Consider the following 17,091-nt stretch of genomic DNA (forward strand, 5'->3'; position numbering starts at 1 on the left):
TTTTTTTTAAATTATCTATTCTTACAGGTGAGATAGATTTAAAAGAATCAAACTGTGAATTGGGATATGGGAAAGATGAGTTTTAACGCATTGGGGAGAGCCTGAAGGATGCCCAGGAAGAACAGAGGACTGGCAAGTTGAGTTGTCATATCATAGAGGTTCACACACGACTTTCTTTCTTTCTAATAACATGAAAGCCATTTTCTCCTTGCAACAAGAACCCAAGGTGTTAGACATGGCCACTCTGTCATCAGCCAGGTCTATCTAAGGAACACTGGTGAGCGGCTGCTGGTTCACAATCACCTTTCCTCGCCTGCTGATGACCAAAATATTCTAACACCTAGAAATCCAGGAAAGGCCTTAGCCACGCTGTATGATTTACTTCCAACAAATTTATAATTTCTTTAGTGTGGTATAAGAGAGAAAAAATATAGGCTGTTTATACTAAGGTGCATAGTCTTTACGTTAAAACATTGGTACAAAATATGTACATATATATTTACTAGAAAGGGAAAATCAACTAAAAATACTATTATAAGTCTTTCTTTCCAAAATCAACAGACACAGCCTACTCCAATACAAATAACCATACCCACACACAGAGGCGAACACAAACATGTGTATAAAATCAGTCAGCAATTGGTTCAGCAGTGAGTCTTCCAGCCATAAGTGACCAAGCTCTCTATGTCTCAGATGCTGCTTTACAATAATATCCTGAATCTATTTCCAGGAAGCAGTCATTCTTCCAAACTTACCTTTCTACTCTCAGTTTAGATACTATATATTAAGATCTTATGTGAACTTGATAGGACTTGGTTGCAACTTGCTTTTTGCTCACGAGGAGAGATGCACAGGTACCTTTACACATGCTGTCCTGAGGGATAAGGGATACATAATTTATACTTAGCTTCCATAGAGGGAGCTATTCAATCTAAAACATGGTGACAGTGCCAATTACCCTTTTGCACATTACAAATGACAACAAAATGATTGACATCTCCCTAACTCTATGACCACATTATCTACCACACTGAATCACATACAAAATCAGACTTAATCAGGTAGAGAATGTTCTGATAGCATTTTAATCTTCTGTAAGAAATTTTATAAACATGTTTTATTTGTGTTTGTGTCTATGAGAAAGAATAAGTAGATAGAGTACAGCACACTCATGGGCAAGACAGGAGTTGATGTTGCCTGTCTTTCTCAATCACCTTTTATCTTGCTTTTCAGAGAGAATCTCACTGAACCTGGATCTAGTTTATAGTCTGGCTAGTCAGTCAGCTCCAGAAATCCATTTGACTGATGGTCTTCTTAATATCGGGTTGCAGGAAGGCAACTCCTTTCTTTGCCTTTTATATGGCGTGGGAGATCAAAACTCGAGTATTCATTCTTTTGCTGAATACATTACCAACTGAGTCATATCTCCAGTCCAGGAACTAATTTTAACTTATGCTCCATTCCTTACAAGTCCCTTGAAGCTTTTATCTAAGAGTTGAAAAACTCGAGATTAAAACTTAGAAGCTGTCTGAATGGAACAGAAAACACAGAAATCCTAAATTGTCTTTAGAAATACAATTTTCATTGAAATACAAAACTAAAAGTATGCAGTTATAATTGATCCTTTTCTATGAGGTAAGCATATGTTTTTTGACATTCACAAATATATGCAATTTTAAGTTCCATACATTAACATCAGTGTTTATTACTTATGTACGTCCTTATCCTTTAATTGCTGTGTGTACATATAATATAAATACAGTTGTAACTTTTGTCTATTTTAAAACTGTATAGTTCATATCACACTGAAATACTTTCCGACCACTTCTATTGTGTATTCAGTTTCTTATATTGATCCATACCTGCATCAGTGACTCATTTGTGGCTCAGAGACTGTCACTATTGTGAAATAAAAGTACTCATTGTACAGATATTCTCAGTCTACTCTAATCCTTTTTTTCTGGAAATTTAAGTTTTATCTTTAAATTGTAATTATTAAAAATCAACAATGTGAGCTAGGGATGCAGCTCAATCAGTAGGATGCTTGCCTAGTATGAGTGAAGGTCTGGGTTTATTTTCCAGGATGTTGCATGCACATAGTCCTAGCAGGCAGAGGTGAAAGCAAGAGGACCAGAAATTTAAGGTCATCTTCAGCAACACACTAAATCTGGTCTAGCCTGGCTGCATGAAAACCTGTGTTGGAACACGAACAAAAGAATGAGGCATGGTGAACAGCAAGTTGAGGAACTGGGAGAGAGGCTCCATTAAAAAAAGGCGCAGCCTTTCACCTTTGGGGCATTTTCTTCCCTGGTTTTTCTTGGCTGTGATTTCCTACCTCCTGGAACAAATAACTGCATTCGATTTACAAAGCATGTTTATTCTTGTGGATGTCAGAACAGAGCCATAGAACCGAGTTTCATGGAAGGATACGTGGTGTGCTGTCCTCAGTGTACCCTGAACCTGGATATGGCTTTCTGTCTTGATTTCATGCTTTCTAAGATAAAATCTATAGTACATACCAGGCAATTGTGTTTAAATTGGTCTGTCCTGAGAAAGTTCTGGGAAAGGGCTACTCTGTTAATAATTAAAATATGCTTACTGGTGCTTATTTGCATGATTTTCTGATCATGTTTTTGTAACCATGTTTTCCGGCACTCAAACAACCTTTCTTGGATCTTTGCTTTCTTTGTTTCATCCATGCATAAAGGGACACTGAAACTGAAGTAAACTTCTCTACAGCTTTAGACTGTAGTCTGCCCCATGCTTTCAGGTCGCATACGTTGAGGGAAAGTTGACAAGTGGCCCTCAAATCAAGGATCTGAATGAAAAACTATGAAAGGACATGAGGACTTCTGCAGAAAGAAGTAAATCGGGGTTAATATGGGGCTAAAGCTGGAAACCAGCACCATAATACTGAGTTGATACATCATTTCCTTAAAAAGAGTGGTGTTGCAATGTCTAAAGTCCAGTTACAAGAATGGTGGGATTTAATAACAGAATATAATTCTTGGTAGAGAAGGGCACTCTAGATTCCAGAGTACGGGATCAAATTAAAGAAAATACAGTAAAAGCTCAAAGACAAGGAGAAAGTATTCCAGTGCAGTTCTGGGTGACTTGAGCATTGGTCCATATTCTAATACAAACAATAAATAGGGATGAATCAAAAGATATAGAAAAGACAATGACAGATGCTTTACATGAGTTTGAGCTAGATAATGAGACACAAGAGAAAAATCTAACAAACTAGGAGGCAGATTTTCCCAGTGCAAATTCAGAAGCGACCCAGCGGAGCAAAATCAAGAAGTAAAGAAAAGATGTGTGAAGATGAGTATCTCTGGCCATATGCTTCCATTTCTCCCTTGTCAGAGAATACATGAATTCTTTTCCCAAACAAAAGGTCCTTGACAGAGTAAAACATGATGAAATTATAGAATTAACTCCTTTAATCAGCTTATATGACAAAGACACTGAGATGTTTTTGGGACAGATCTCAGAAGGTACACACAGGACTATGACACTTTGTATAGCCAATAACCTTGAACTCCTGATCCCTCTGTGGTGGTCATCTCTAGAGTGCTGGGAATAAAGGTGTCTACCTCCATACAAGGTTGATGAAGTGCTGGGAACCAATCTAGAGCAGTGTGTATACTAGGCAACTTCCTATCAACTGAGCTTCATCCTTGATCTCAGATAATGAGACTTTCATGTGTAATGAAATTTTCTCTGCAGTTTGTTTTATTTCATCCAAACAGATTATCTTGAAAGAGTTCCTTCTCACCAGGCAAGTCTTTTAATTTTTTTTATTGATATTTATTGAGCTCTACGTTTTTCTCTGCCCCCCTCTCTGTTTCTCCCCTCCCCTTAAACCCTCTCCCAAGGTCCTCATGCTCCCAATTTACTCAGGAGATCTTGTCTTTTTCTACTTTCCATGTAGATTAGATCTATGTATGTCTCTCTTAGGTGAGTCTTTTAAATAGAGGTCAGAAACCAAATCAGCAATCTGCCTCCCTCCCTCCCCACCTTCTCTCTTCTACATCTTCTGAAATCAAAAGAGAATACATTCTGTCAGTCCACCTGATGGGACTTAATATGGAAATTTCACCAGTTGCACCTAGGCGTGACAACACAGCTCTATGACATTTCCATGTTGTGAGATCCTCAGAAGAGAACAGAGCAAGCCATGGCCTGATTCCTGGTTGTACAAATGGTGAGAAGCACTATTGGACGTTGAGAACCCAGTAGTAATTTACAAGGAGTTCACAAAACTGTCACAGTGGTTATGGTAGTGGTTGTCACACATCACCTTAGTTTTGTTTTCTCTTTAGGTATTTCAGCCTCTGGGACACTGAGAACCTCTGAACAAATTCTCCAGATATTCAGATATCCTGCTAATGTGATCCTGAACCTGTGCCTGCTTTTCACATTTCTGTAAAGATGCCATCTTTCCCCAGTATCCACAGAGGATTAGTTTTACAATCCCCTGTGGCTACTCCACTTACTGATACCCAAGATCTTTAAATAAAACCGTATAGTATTTGTATGTGTTCTATACAAATTATCATGTACAATTACTTTACCTCTAGACTGATAACCTTTAAATGTAATACAAACAATCATATTGTATTTCTTAAGGAGTAACAATAAAATCTACACGATCGGTATCCGCACAATTTCCTTTTTTGAAAGGTTATGGGTTGGAGCTGATTTGACTCACAGATGAGAAATATGCAAATCTGGAAAGTCAGAGGTAATTTCTTCTGACCTCTGTTTCTGTCACACAAAATCTTCATTTAATCGTTTTACTGTAAACATTTTCAGGAGTAAAATGAATAACTTTAAGGCAGCCTGTGCTACACAGTGAGACATAGTCTCAAGAACTGAGGGGGAAAATGGAAAGAAAGTGAGATGAGGAAATGGTGAGTGAAAGGGAGAGAAGGAGAGAGCCATTGATTATGTAACAGTAATAGTAAAGAAAAGGGGGCTATTATTTTGACAGGGAGTGAGGTATAGGATACATGGGAAAGCTAGATGAAGGAAAGGGAAGACGGATGTCACATAATTATACTTCATTTTAAAATATATTGACAAAAGAAAAAGAGAAAAGAATGCCTGGCTGGAAAATGTGTTTAATATGAATTGACTGCTTAACTCTGTAAGTAACTGTTTGACATTTTACAGCTAGCATTTATAGGATACCAGTCCTTAGTTATAATTGAGGCTCCTGACACTGTCATATAACAATATTTCACTCATAATGCAAATAATCATCAGGATTCTGGAGAAAAAAAAATGGCATGTAAAAATAAAACTGATTTCCAATAATCAATCCTGCTTTACTTTACAGATGTAGGCAGGAGCCACACTGCAGGACGTGCTTGATTTTTGGATTGTTGTAAGATTCTTTGTCATTGTAAACAGCTAGAATTGCAGTTGTTTATGTTTCTTGCTTAACTATATTTCCTCAACAAGTTCAAAATTCCTGTATATAAAAGAATTCAAACAGCAAAGGCAATACACAAAGAACAAGTTTGATTATAGTGTTCTGGGGTTTGTTTAGATAATTAGTTTCTCCTGGAAAAAAATAACAAACATGCATACAGAAACTATATATATGAAAGCTGTGGATAATGCAAGTCAGAACTAGTGTGCTCTATAGAGATTAGATACGCTCTGTGGAGCACAAATGAGCATAATGGGTCAAATGGAATGGCACCCTCAAAAAGGAATATTCATTCTTGGCCTGGAGCATATGTGTTATCATTAGCGTGCAGCTTACCATGTGGGCTGTAACTCTTCTATGGTGTCAAAGGGCAGCAGATGAAGGTGTTGAGGCAAAGAGAAAGAACAAAAGCAGTTCGAAACACAGGAAGAGTAATCTAAGCAACACTGGGAGAAAATAAAAAAGGGAGTCATCAGACAATATACAAAAACTAGCACTCAGACAGGATAGAAACATTCCCTCGAGCCCTCGTGTAGTGACAAGTAGCTACCTCTGTCAGAAGCTCTGGGGGCAAACAAGATAATTAACAGTACGCCCAGATTGCAATGATCTCAGTGCCTCCTCAAAGGCAGATTTAACCTCATTCATCTTTCCAGAAGGCAGTTGATGAATAAATACTGCACTTCAGAAGCTTAGTGCTGAGGTGTGATTCTGACTGCGGAGATTAGGAAAAGCTATGAAAGGGAACTCAATAAGAGTTTGACCTTGAACTACTTGTTCACCAGGAGATGAAATGTATGAAGTCATTCCAGGCAACAGTAACTAGGAACTGATCCTGGTGGAATGTCCTGTTGGTAGAGGTCAGGAGCAGGAAACGAAGTCTGGGAAAAGAGATTATTGATCCCGGAGAAGGGTAGTGAGGTGTATGGAAGAAGATGAAGAGAAAAGGGATGCAGAATGAAGGGGGGGTGCTCCCCATTAGTATCAGCAACCTTTCTTCATCGTGTGCAAAAGCAGTAACAGGATTTCACCATTATTTCATTGCTTATTAGTTTACTCCCTAGAAGCAGACTGTATGAGACTCATGAGAAAAAAGAAAGGTCTTGATCTCTTACATTTCACCCAGGGAGCTGGAGTACAGGGAACTTAGTGTGAGCGGTGATAAGGGGTCTGAACATCAAAGAAGATGAGGCATAAGGACAGAATAAAAAGCAACAGTATAAACTAAGGAGCAGAGAATGAAAGACGCTGAGAAGTGGTGCTTTTCTCTGATCTTCAATACTGATAGTAAAATGCATAATTTCCTTTCTTCATTTTTTTAAAACCAGGCTGTGGAAGAAGATCAGTATATTCTCTTAAGGCAGCGTGTCCTTCAGGACTTCAATTATAAACTTTCCATGCTGTAATAAACATGCATGTTTTTCCCCCACCTCCTTTCCAAAACTAGAGAAGGCAGGCATCTCACAACAGCCTTGTCAAAGCCAAGAATCTCTTGGCTATTGGGCCACGTAAAATACACACATTGGGCACCTGATGTATTAGACACAGCACCAGCCAAAATTGTTTCTCATGCTAGAAGCACAAATTTAGGCATGTGATCAAAAGCATTTAAAAGTACCACTCTGATGTGACTTAGTTATTTTTCATTGCCACCAATAAAAGGAAAATGAGAAAGCGTTTCATTTAGTAATAAATTAATGGAAGAGAAATTTTGTATTTCGGTACTTAAGTGATATGTCTTAGCAATAATATGTCTGATATCCTCTTGCTAAGTATACATTTTACTGCAAAGAATAACTTTAGTTATATTTGAAATATATCTCTACTTTCATTGTATAATTTCTGCTATCTCAAAGCATACAGTCTAACAAACATCTTCAGTTTCAGATCTACAAAGGAGCATTCTTTTTTCCAAGACAGAGTTTCTCTGTAGCTTTGGACCCTGTCCTGAAACTAGCTCTTGTAGACCAGGCTAACCTTGAACTCACAGAGATCCACCTGCCTCTGCCTCTTGAGTGCTGGGATTAAAGGTGTGCACCAGCACCTCCTGGCTAAAAGGAGCAATTTTTATAAGATATAAATTTTATTCTTTACAATGCCTGATCTATTTTTACTGTAAAGATTTCTTAAAATAAATTTGAACTCAAATAAAAGTCATTTAATTTATATGCCTCTTATTACCTATTCATTTGTATGTGTACATAATGCCAGTATGTCATTTTGTGAATTTTATTTTTTAAAAAAGTATTTGGCACAAGAAGTCATTATAAAATGTTAATTTATGTATTTTTCGCACAAACTGTTTAATTCTGTTTTGTAACAATACAAAATAGCATAACAAAATTTTGAAAATGTGTGTCAGGGACAGAATATTAAGCAAAGGAAAATTAAATGGATGCATTTACACTTGTTTATGAGTTTTTCAGCTCTGTGCTATTTTGAAAAGATTATGTAAGCTGATCTCACTTGGATCTTTTCTTTAGGACACTGTCCCTAATTTACAGTGGGAGGAAGAGAATTGAAGAACTTCATGCACACAACATTGTGCGGGTATGGGTGAACACTGTGAAGATTCCAGCAAATGGTCATCAGTCGCTCAAGGTGCACAATATGTTGAAACAATGACTACATTTATACCTTCCACCTACGCTTTGTTAGTCAGGGCCACTGACTTAAGCTGGAAGTCACCACTTCAGCTACGGTGAACGAATAGAAAACAAGATGCTCCTGTTGCCATCCCCCAGTTTTTGGAGATATAGGAGCAGAATGACAAGCTGACCTCTTTGCACAAGTACTGGGAATTTGGTTGTGTGGCAAGCCCTTATCCCCACTGAACCATCTCTTTTCCCCTCTGAACAAACAATTGTTAAATGCAGCCTGTACCTTAGGTATACGTCTATGTAGTGGCTATAACAACTTTCTGTATATAATAGTAATTCAGTTTTAAAAGTTAAGGATATTGAAAAGGAAACAATAAATATGTTCAATTTAATATTCTCACACTGAACGTTTATTACTCTATGCTCAATCAATTGTACCTATAGCATTCTGATAGAAATTTTCTATATAGATTAAATGTTTAATGTTTACACTAAATGCTAGATTTTGACTTTAATAAAGTAAAGAAAAGAAAAGAAGTGGAAACGAAGACAAAGGGGACCATATCATGTCACTGTGTGTGTGAGTCATTTCTTTGTTTTATTGTCTTCTATAAATGAGGCAGTTTTACATCAATTCGACTTGCTTGAATATTTAGATTCCATTTCAATTACTTTTTTTTACAGAACAAAGTATATTCTACATATTACAAAACATTTAATTGACTTTTAAATTGACTTTTCCTGTAATTCCTCTTGAATTCATCGTACATGGTACTACAAAAAATATTTTTTAATTTAGCAGTTAATATAAAACATAGATTTAGTTACTTTGAGAACAAGTTAAATGTTCAATATTTTATTTATTTAATTTTTTTCATTATACATATCAACCACAGTTCTCTCTCTCTTCCCTCCTCTGCTCCCTCCTTCACTTTCCCTACACCCAACCCTCCAGTCAATCCTCAGAAAGGATTACCCTGGGGAATCAAGTCAACCAAGTCTGGCATATAAACTTAAGGCAAGACCAAGGTCCTCCCTTCTGTATCAAGGCTGAGCAAGGTATAGAATGGGCTCAAAAATGTCAGTTTATGCACTAGAGATAAATCCTGATTTCATTGCCAATGTTCCCACAAACTACCCAAGCCACAGAACTGTCACCCACATTCAGATTGTGTCAACCACATTAGGTCCTATGCAGATTCCTTATCTGTCAGTCCAGACCCAGAAAGACAAGCATGGTACGTACTTATTCATAAATGGATATTAGATGTAAAGCAAAGGCTATCCAGGCTACACTCTACAACCACTGAGAACTAGGTAACAAGGAAGACACTAAGAGAGACAAGGATGGATGCCCCTGGGATGGGGAAAGAGATGAGATCTTCTGAGTAAATTGAGAGTCTGGGGAGAGGGGAAGGGAAGGGCTGAGGAGATGAGGGAACAGAATGGTTGAACTCTGGGAGAGACAGAGAAGGATTAAAAGGAAAGAGATGTCTTGATAGAGGGAGTCCTTATGAGGCTCGGGAGAAACCAGGTGCTAGGGAAATTCCCAGGAATCCACAAAGGTGATCCCAGTTAAGACTCAAGCAATAGTGGAGAGGGTGCCTGAACTGGCCTTCCCTTGCAATCAGATTGATGACTACCTTAATTGCCATCATAGAACCTTCACTGAACTAAACTCCCACTGTCCTTTTGCCGAGGGAGGAGGGATTATAAGAGCAAGTGCAGTTAAAGTCATGATGGGAAATCCCACATAAACAGCTGACTTGAGCTACTGGAAGCTAAATTTTCAAGATTTTTAATAATTTTAAATGTATTTTTTAATGGTCCAGAATGCCAAATGGTTGTACATTACATCTTTAAATTTCCAGAATTGTAGAATAGGATGTGTGCTAAATGTCTGCAATGTGTGTGTATGAGTATGTGTGTGTGTATATGTGTGTTTATATGCATGTTGTGTGTATGTGTGTGTGTGTATGTGTGATTTATATCTTCAAACCACAGCCTATCTTTCCCCTTGGATTTTATATTTTCTAATTTTCTAAATATAGTGTTTCATATTAAGTAGTCATCATTTGTGCCTCGTAGTGTGAATACTATATTTTACAAATATTTCATCATTGACAATTGAAAAGATTCTGGTCAGATTTTTGATTTTGGTAAGATATAAAACAATAAAATTTATATTGAAGTTATTTAAAATATAGAAAACTTAATTTTTTAATCTAAGTGCATAACTGTTGTATAAGGAAAAAAGATTACTACAAGCTCAAATGAAAGGAAATATACAGAATTTTTATTGGATAAATAAAACTAGAATATTATAATATGAATTTAAATGTAGTTGCATTTTTGTGAACGAGTAACTAATTATGTATACATATTTGTTACACGTTGGAATTTTGATTTCTGAATACAATATAGGGAGTTTCTGTTATGGCAAATAAATACAAACACTTTAGTGTCAACTTACTGTTGTGGTGATAGTATGTTTTAGTTGGAACTTGCCAAGTTTAATAAAGTCTAAAAAGGAAATGGGAGGACATTGACTGAAAAATCAAAATTATTTAAGGATTTTTAAAGCAATTTAGTTTGCTTCCAGAGTTAGTGTAGACCATTTAAATTCAACCCAGTGTTTTCCATAGATGCATTACTGTAAGAATTTTCACTGATCATTAAATCAAGCTAAAAAGAGAGTCTATCTGTCACACACACATGTTCACAGAGGAGCACACTCATCCCAGTAGTATTGTTCCAGGGAAGTGAGAAACTAGAACTGTGCTGTCCCTCATTAGTAAGCATTGAAGTGGAGTCTACAATAGATAAGCCTGACATCTGCCCATATTCTAGCGCAACACAGCAAAATAAAACACTGGTTGAGGTTGAGAAATTGGAATATTTGGAATGTGGTATATGCACACACATTTAAAATGCAGAGAGATGAACCCAAATGGAATTATGAGTTATTTTCAGATGTTAAGAAATGGCCATCTGACAGATACTTCAGAGAAAATAGTCATTTGATTGGAATGCTATAGAAGCATTAGAAATTAACCAACTATCGAAATGCTATGCAATAAAGACAAAAGAGTGTTTAACAGCTGGAGACATTAGGGGAAAATTAATCATAGAGAGCAGATGCTATTAACAATGATATGGTGATGATGATGAAAAATGAAGTCACAATCTAAGTTGATGTCTTATATTTCTTAGGTGAGACCGAACTATTTAATAAAATATCATAAAATTGCATTATTTTATTTATAACACAGAAAACCTTCTACTGGCAGTTGGAAGGGCAGGACAAGGATGCTAGCAAGTACATTTTGCATGGGCTGTAATTAGAATTATAGCAAGAAAAGACAGTTTTTTCAAAGTCCACATCAGTAAAGAGGAGGAAATGGCAGTTTTGGAAGATTTCCAGAGTTAAAACTAGAAAGACCTGATGACCTATTGCCTAACTAAATGGAGAATGAACATGGCTTCTCTAAATGTCAATTCTGTTAATGGGATTCTAGAAAAATAGATTTGTGTTCAGGTTAAGGATGAGTAAATTTAATGGAAAATAGGTTACATTAGTGATATCTGGGGATTCAGTCCATATTTATCCATCCTCAAATTTCATCTTTTCCTAGCACTTTTTCTTGGCTTCTCTGTCAAATGGATATAACAATCTATGCTGGGAACATCTAATATGACTGAACTCTCCCCACATAGCCCACATTGTTTGGTTACATATTTTTTTTTCTTAAGGGAAGGATTTGTTTTGGCTCACAGCTTAAGAAAATATAGTTTACGATGGCAGGGGCGGAAGGGCAGACTTCATGGGCAGACCTGCAGCTGGAAATCTTTACGTCTACAGAGATCAGGAAGCAGAGAGCAAGAAATGCTGGTGCTCTGCTGAATTTCCTTTTTCTCTTTCATTTGATCTGGACCCTATCTGTGCACATTTAGAATTAGTCTTCCACTTTCACCTAATTCTACCAAATTCAGTCCTTTCTACAAATGCATTCAGTTGCACCCAGGGAAGTGTCTCACAAATGCCATAGGCATTATTAAGTAGTCAACAGGGCAATCAAAACTAAGAATCAGAAGTCCACAAATTGCCAATGTATAAACACATAACTGTAATCCATAATTAACCCCAGTCCCGGTTCCTATAAACTGATGGCATTTTCATAATGCAAAAAACCCCCATTCAATCCGATTTGAAAATGTCCCTACCCTTAACAATGCCAATACTGTCCGAGTCCCCTACGTTTCTTTTTCTTAGTTGTGAGCATCTATAAAGTCAAAATACAAGTTTCATGCTTCCAATACACAATGGCAGAAAGAAGTTTTCTATTCTAGAATGAAGGAATGAGAAATAGCAGGGAAAATCAGAACAAAGTAAGACTGAAACTCAGGAAAGAAAATAGCAAACCCAGAAGTTCTATGTCCATCAGTTGTAACTTTTGATAAAATTATTTGGGCTCCAACAGGCTCCTCATCTCTCTAACTCTGATGCCTGTGGCACATGTGACCACTCTTTTAGATTAGCGTCACTCAGTTAGTACCTGTGGCTGTCCTTGAAAAGCGACCTACATTTCTACCACTACTGATGTCCCAGGGCTCCACAATTAACCTTAACCTTTATGGCTTCATACCAACCCCCAGAAGCTACAGAAAAAAATCTCAACATGCTTGTCTCTGTTTCTTTTCCTGTGGCTGCAATGAAATGCACTGGCAAAAGCAGTTTAAGGGGGAAAGAGTTTATTTTGGCTCACAGAGTGAGGTTCTGTTCCATCATGGTGAGGAAGTCTTGGTATCAATAGCTGGGGCAATCAGGATGTGGTCATGTGGTCATGGATAGTACACTCAGGAAGCTGGGTATGATGACCGCTGGTGCTTAGCTCACTTTCTCCTTTGAAGTCAGTCCAGTATTTCATCATATGAGACAATGCTGCACACACTTGATGTGAATCCTGCTTAATTAGCGTAAAAAAATCTCCTAGATTATTTGAGAGCCTGTCAATTTGATAACATTAATATCCACATGCCAGCACATTGTTGTTGCCTCTGTGACTTTAGGAAACCTGACATTATTTGTACTTGTTAGATTTTGTCAAACTGACACAAATGACACACATCTAGATCATATCAGGGAAGAGCAAATCTTAATAGAAGAATTGCTTCCATCTGATTGTTATGTGGGCATGTCAGTGTGGGCATTTTTTTTTTTTTTTTGGTTAATGATTGATTATGGGGAGTCCAGCTGACTGTGGGCAGGAACATTCCTGGGCAGGTAGTTCTGGATGGCAAAAGAAAGCAAAGTGAGCAATTAGGCCCCATAAATTAGTATTCTGAAACAATCAAATAATGCCATTATATTACAAAATCACCAAAGGATCAATGCATGGATTAGGTAAACATACTTAGAATCTAAGAATATTCCAAATTCCATTACTTGGCAGCCAAGTTTTTAACACATGATGCTTTGGGGTACATTTTAGAAACCACCCACGGATCTACAAAGATATACCACCACCTTACAATTTCAAATGCAGTTAGTTGATCTACAAAAGTTTCCCCAAAGACCCATCACTTCAAAACATTGTTCAAAAGCTCAAGTCCACTGTCTTCCCCTAGACTCCATGGGCATTTTTTTCAGAAGGAATCCTCTAAAAATCAGGAAACAAGTTCTATGCTTCTAACAACAACAACAACAAAAAGATACATGGTGAATATTCCTACTCCATCAGATAGAAATCATAGAAGAGCAAATGTTAAATCTTGCTACTTCATTCTGGATATCTATAAAAGACAGTGACCATATGTAAATTCTACACATTTTGAAGCCTCATGCCTATGGCCTTGCTAGCAACGGTACACACGGTTCCTTTATTTGTTGTATCTACTCATAACCCACAGCTTTCCTTGTGTGGAATTCTTAGTATTTTTCATGCCATGGAGTGCTCTGTTTATTTTTGACTTCATACTTACAGTTTCACAAACTATCCACTAGAGGAATTTGTTCATAGCATGGCAGATTGAGGAGGAAAGACGCCCATACAATCTCAGGTGTTTGAATGCTTGGTCCATAGGAAGAGGCACTATTAGGAGGTGTGGTCTTGTTGGAAGAAGTGTGTCACTGTGGGAGCAGGCTTTGAGGCTTCTTTCTGGTGCTTGCAGATCAAGATATAGAATTCAGCTCCTTCTCCAGTACCACGTCTGTCCTGCTATGGTAATAATGGATTAAACCTCTGAAACTGTAAGCCAGCTCCAATGAAATGTTTTCCTTTATTGTCACAATCATGGTGTCTCTTCACAGTAATAAAACCCCAAGACACCTAGTGTATATTCCCTGACCTTCCTCAGAATCTCAGTGGCTTTGTAGCCCCTGCCTTTTGCATACTTCCAAAATCAGAAAGATGTAAATGCATCTGAAGTCTTTTGGCAACAGAAGTAGCAGAGCCGCCTTAAACACCAATTGCTATGGCTTCTGAGTACCTTGACAAAAAAATCATCGTGAAATGAGTCCTGGGGAGGAAGGATAAGGAATCATAGGGCAGCATGTACCCATTCTTTCACACAAAATTACACTTTCATAGATGTGTTGGAGTGGGGTAGGAGTATCTAACAACCCCTCAGAAAGCCTCAAGGCATTTTTCCAGTACTTCATTCTTAAGCATTTGGTTTCTTTTTAATGCTGTTAACAACCACAGCCTCTTAGTCCATAACTTTCAATGAACCCCTATTCTAGCCAAACTCCATATTGTCAACTATTTTCTTTTTTCTTTTCCTCCTATTTCCCATACAGAACCTGGATAAAAGCGATAACCACACCCATGTCACAGACTGAATGTTAGCCTGCCTTGAAATCTCTTTTTTTGCCAGATTAATTTATTTTCTTTGATGTTGGCTTCCCACGAAACCTCAAGGGTTTGTATAAAATATGGATGCATTTTCAGCAATAATATTTCATGTGTGATCTATAATCCAATTCCCAATAAAACCTTTATTGCTATGTAAAACCTCACAAGCACAGACATCTTTGCTTTTGTTTGTGTGGTCAGAACTCCCCCCAGAATCAGCCATTCACCTTTGCTTGGGGTCTTTCATTGACTCTTTAGTCTTCAACTCTATGCTTTTCTGAGTCTTTCCCACAAAAAAGTTCCAAGGTCCTCCCAACCATATCATCAGGTGGTCACAGCGATAACACAGCTTACTATCAGCATGTTTTTTTCTATTAGCTAGTCACAATTGCCATAATAAACACTCAAGAGAAACAAAGTTTATTAGAAGTTTTTCTATTATTTTGTTAATTAATTATTAATGTTTGAAACATTCTATTTTTTGTTGCTTAATCTGCATTTATCCTGTCTCAGCTTTCAATGCAGCTGGTAATTTAAATTTTTATTTTCATTTAAATTGTGGACATTTTAAAATTCCTTTTGATACTTATTTGGATAATGTGATATTTAATCACTCCTAATTTCAAATTATTTTTTCCAGTTACCTTTTAGTTATTGAGGTTTAGTTTAGTACCCTTAATTCCATGGATGCCTGACAGCAAGTATTGCATGATTTTCTATTGTGGAATATTATTTAATTTAATTTAATTATTATTTAATGGGCAAAGATGTGTTTCATTGGTTTATGCTGTAGAATATTACTTTAACTGTGTAAAGGTATGTTACATTTGTTTATACTGGATTTGTTTAATGATGTAAATATGTATGTTTAATTATGTAAAATTATGCTGCATTTGTTTCACCTTGACTGCCTAAGGCACCTGATTGGTCTGATAAAAAGTGGAATGGTCAATAGCTAGGCAGAGAGAGGATAGGCAGAGCTGGTAGGCAGAGAGAATAAGTAGAGGAAATCTAGGATGGAGAGAGAGGAGAAAAAGAGACTAGAATAGAATGAGGTAGAAAGAGGAAGATATGCCCAGGGCTAAAAACCAGGCAGCTGTCATCCAGTCAGACACAGGAGGAAGCAGAAAAGCAAGACATAAAGGGTAAAATGCTCCAAGGCAAAAGTTCTATAATGAGAAACAGGTTAAATTAAAAGAGCTAGCCAAAAATGAGCCTAGGCAAGACCAAGCATTTATAACTACTATTAAGTTTCTGTGTCATGATTTGGGCAGTGATTGGCTACCCAAAGAGAAAAGCCTGGTGCAATTTTTACTTACTAAAACTTGTGTAAGTTTGTTTTCTGAGTCATAGTAAGATTGACACTGTTGAGTGCTCCATGTCACCTTCACAGGATGTGTTTTTGCTGCTATTGGGTAAAGTAGCTACTGACTGTGCAGTTGATTAGGTTGCTGTTGAGTTCAGCTGCATTCATTCTGGTTCTCTGCATGATGGATCCTCCCATTTCTGACAGAGAGTATCTCTAGTAATAGAGTTATTGATTTTTCTTTATAATCTTATTAGTTGTGTCTCATGACAATTGTTGCTACATTGCTAGGTTTATACTATATGGAATTCTATTGGGAGTTAACCCTTCAATTAGGAAGGTTTTATGTGTGATAGCTTTTTATGTTTTTGATAACTTATTTTTATGTCATAATTTTTCTTGTCTTGATGTCTCCTCTTTCCAAAGTACACATAGATTTTCCTATGGTATTTTTATTGCTGTTAGTATGGTGGGTTTTTCTATACATTTACCTTTACTTTTCCTATCTCTTTATACTTAAAGTGGGTTTTAAAAAACAATGCAAAATTGGCCTCAAGACTCTGACAACTATGATACCTGCTGAGTTTTCAATGTTACATGTTTTCCAAAGATGTTCAAGCTGATTATTGACATAATAAAATTAATGTCACTGTTTTCCGTTTTCCATTTGCTGCTATTGTTCTTTGTACCAGTTTGTACTTTTTAAATATCTACTGCCCTTTGTAGTCCAAACTGACAGCTTTTGATTCTGCATACCAATAATACTTCTTAAACTTTTCCTCATTGATGCATTAGGACTTTGCATTTGCATTTACAATTGGTCCACATCAATATGATAGTTCACAAGCAATAGTAACTTATGAAAAAATATTCCTAACTTCCTCTGCCCTT

General features: G+C 36.9%; 1 protein-coding gene across 10 annotated transcripts in view; it reads right to left on the reverse strand.

The window, feature by feature from the left end:
- Window positions 1–17,091, reverse strand: part of Dgkb (diacylglycerol kinase beta) — a 592,477-nt gene that overhangs the window by 525,817 nt on the left and 49,569 nt on the right. Inside the window, exon 1 of one of the 10 annotated variants that reach the window (XM_057782587.1) lies at window positions 756–838. The exons of the other annotated variants lie outside the window; for them this stretch is intronic. The gene's annotated coding sequence lies outside the window, so the exon portion shown is untranslated. Of the gene's footprint in view, window positions 1–755; window positions 839–17,091 lie in introns of those variants that run through there. 10 annotated transcript variants of the gene reach the window in all.

The sequence above is a fragment of the Chionomys nivalis genome, chromosome 10, assembly GCF_950005125.1.
Source record: "Chionomys nivalis chromosome 10, mChiNiv1.1, whole genome shotgun sequence".
Lineage (NCBI taxonomy): Eukaryota > Metazoa > Chordata > Mammalia > Rodentia > Cricetidae > Chionomys > Chionomys nivalis.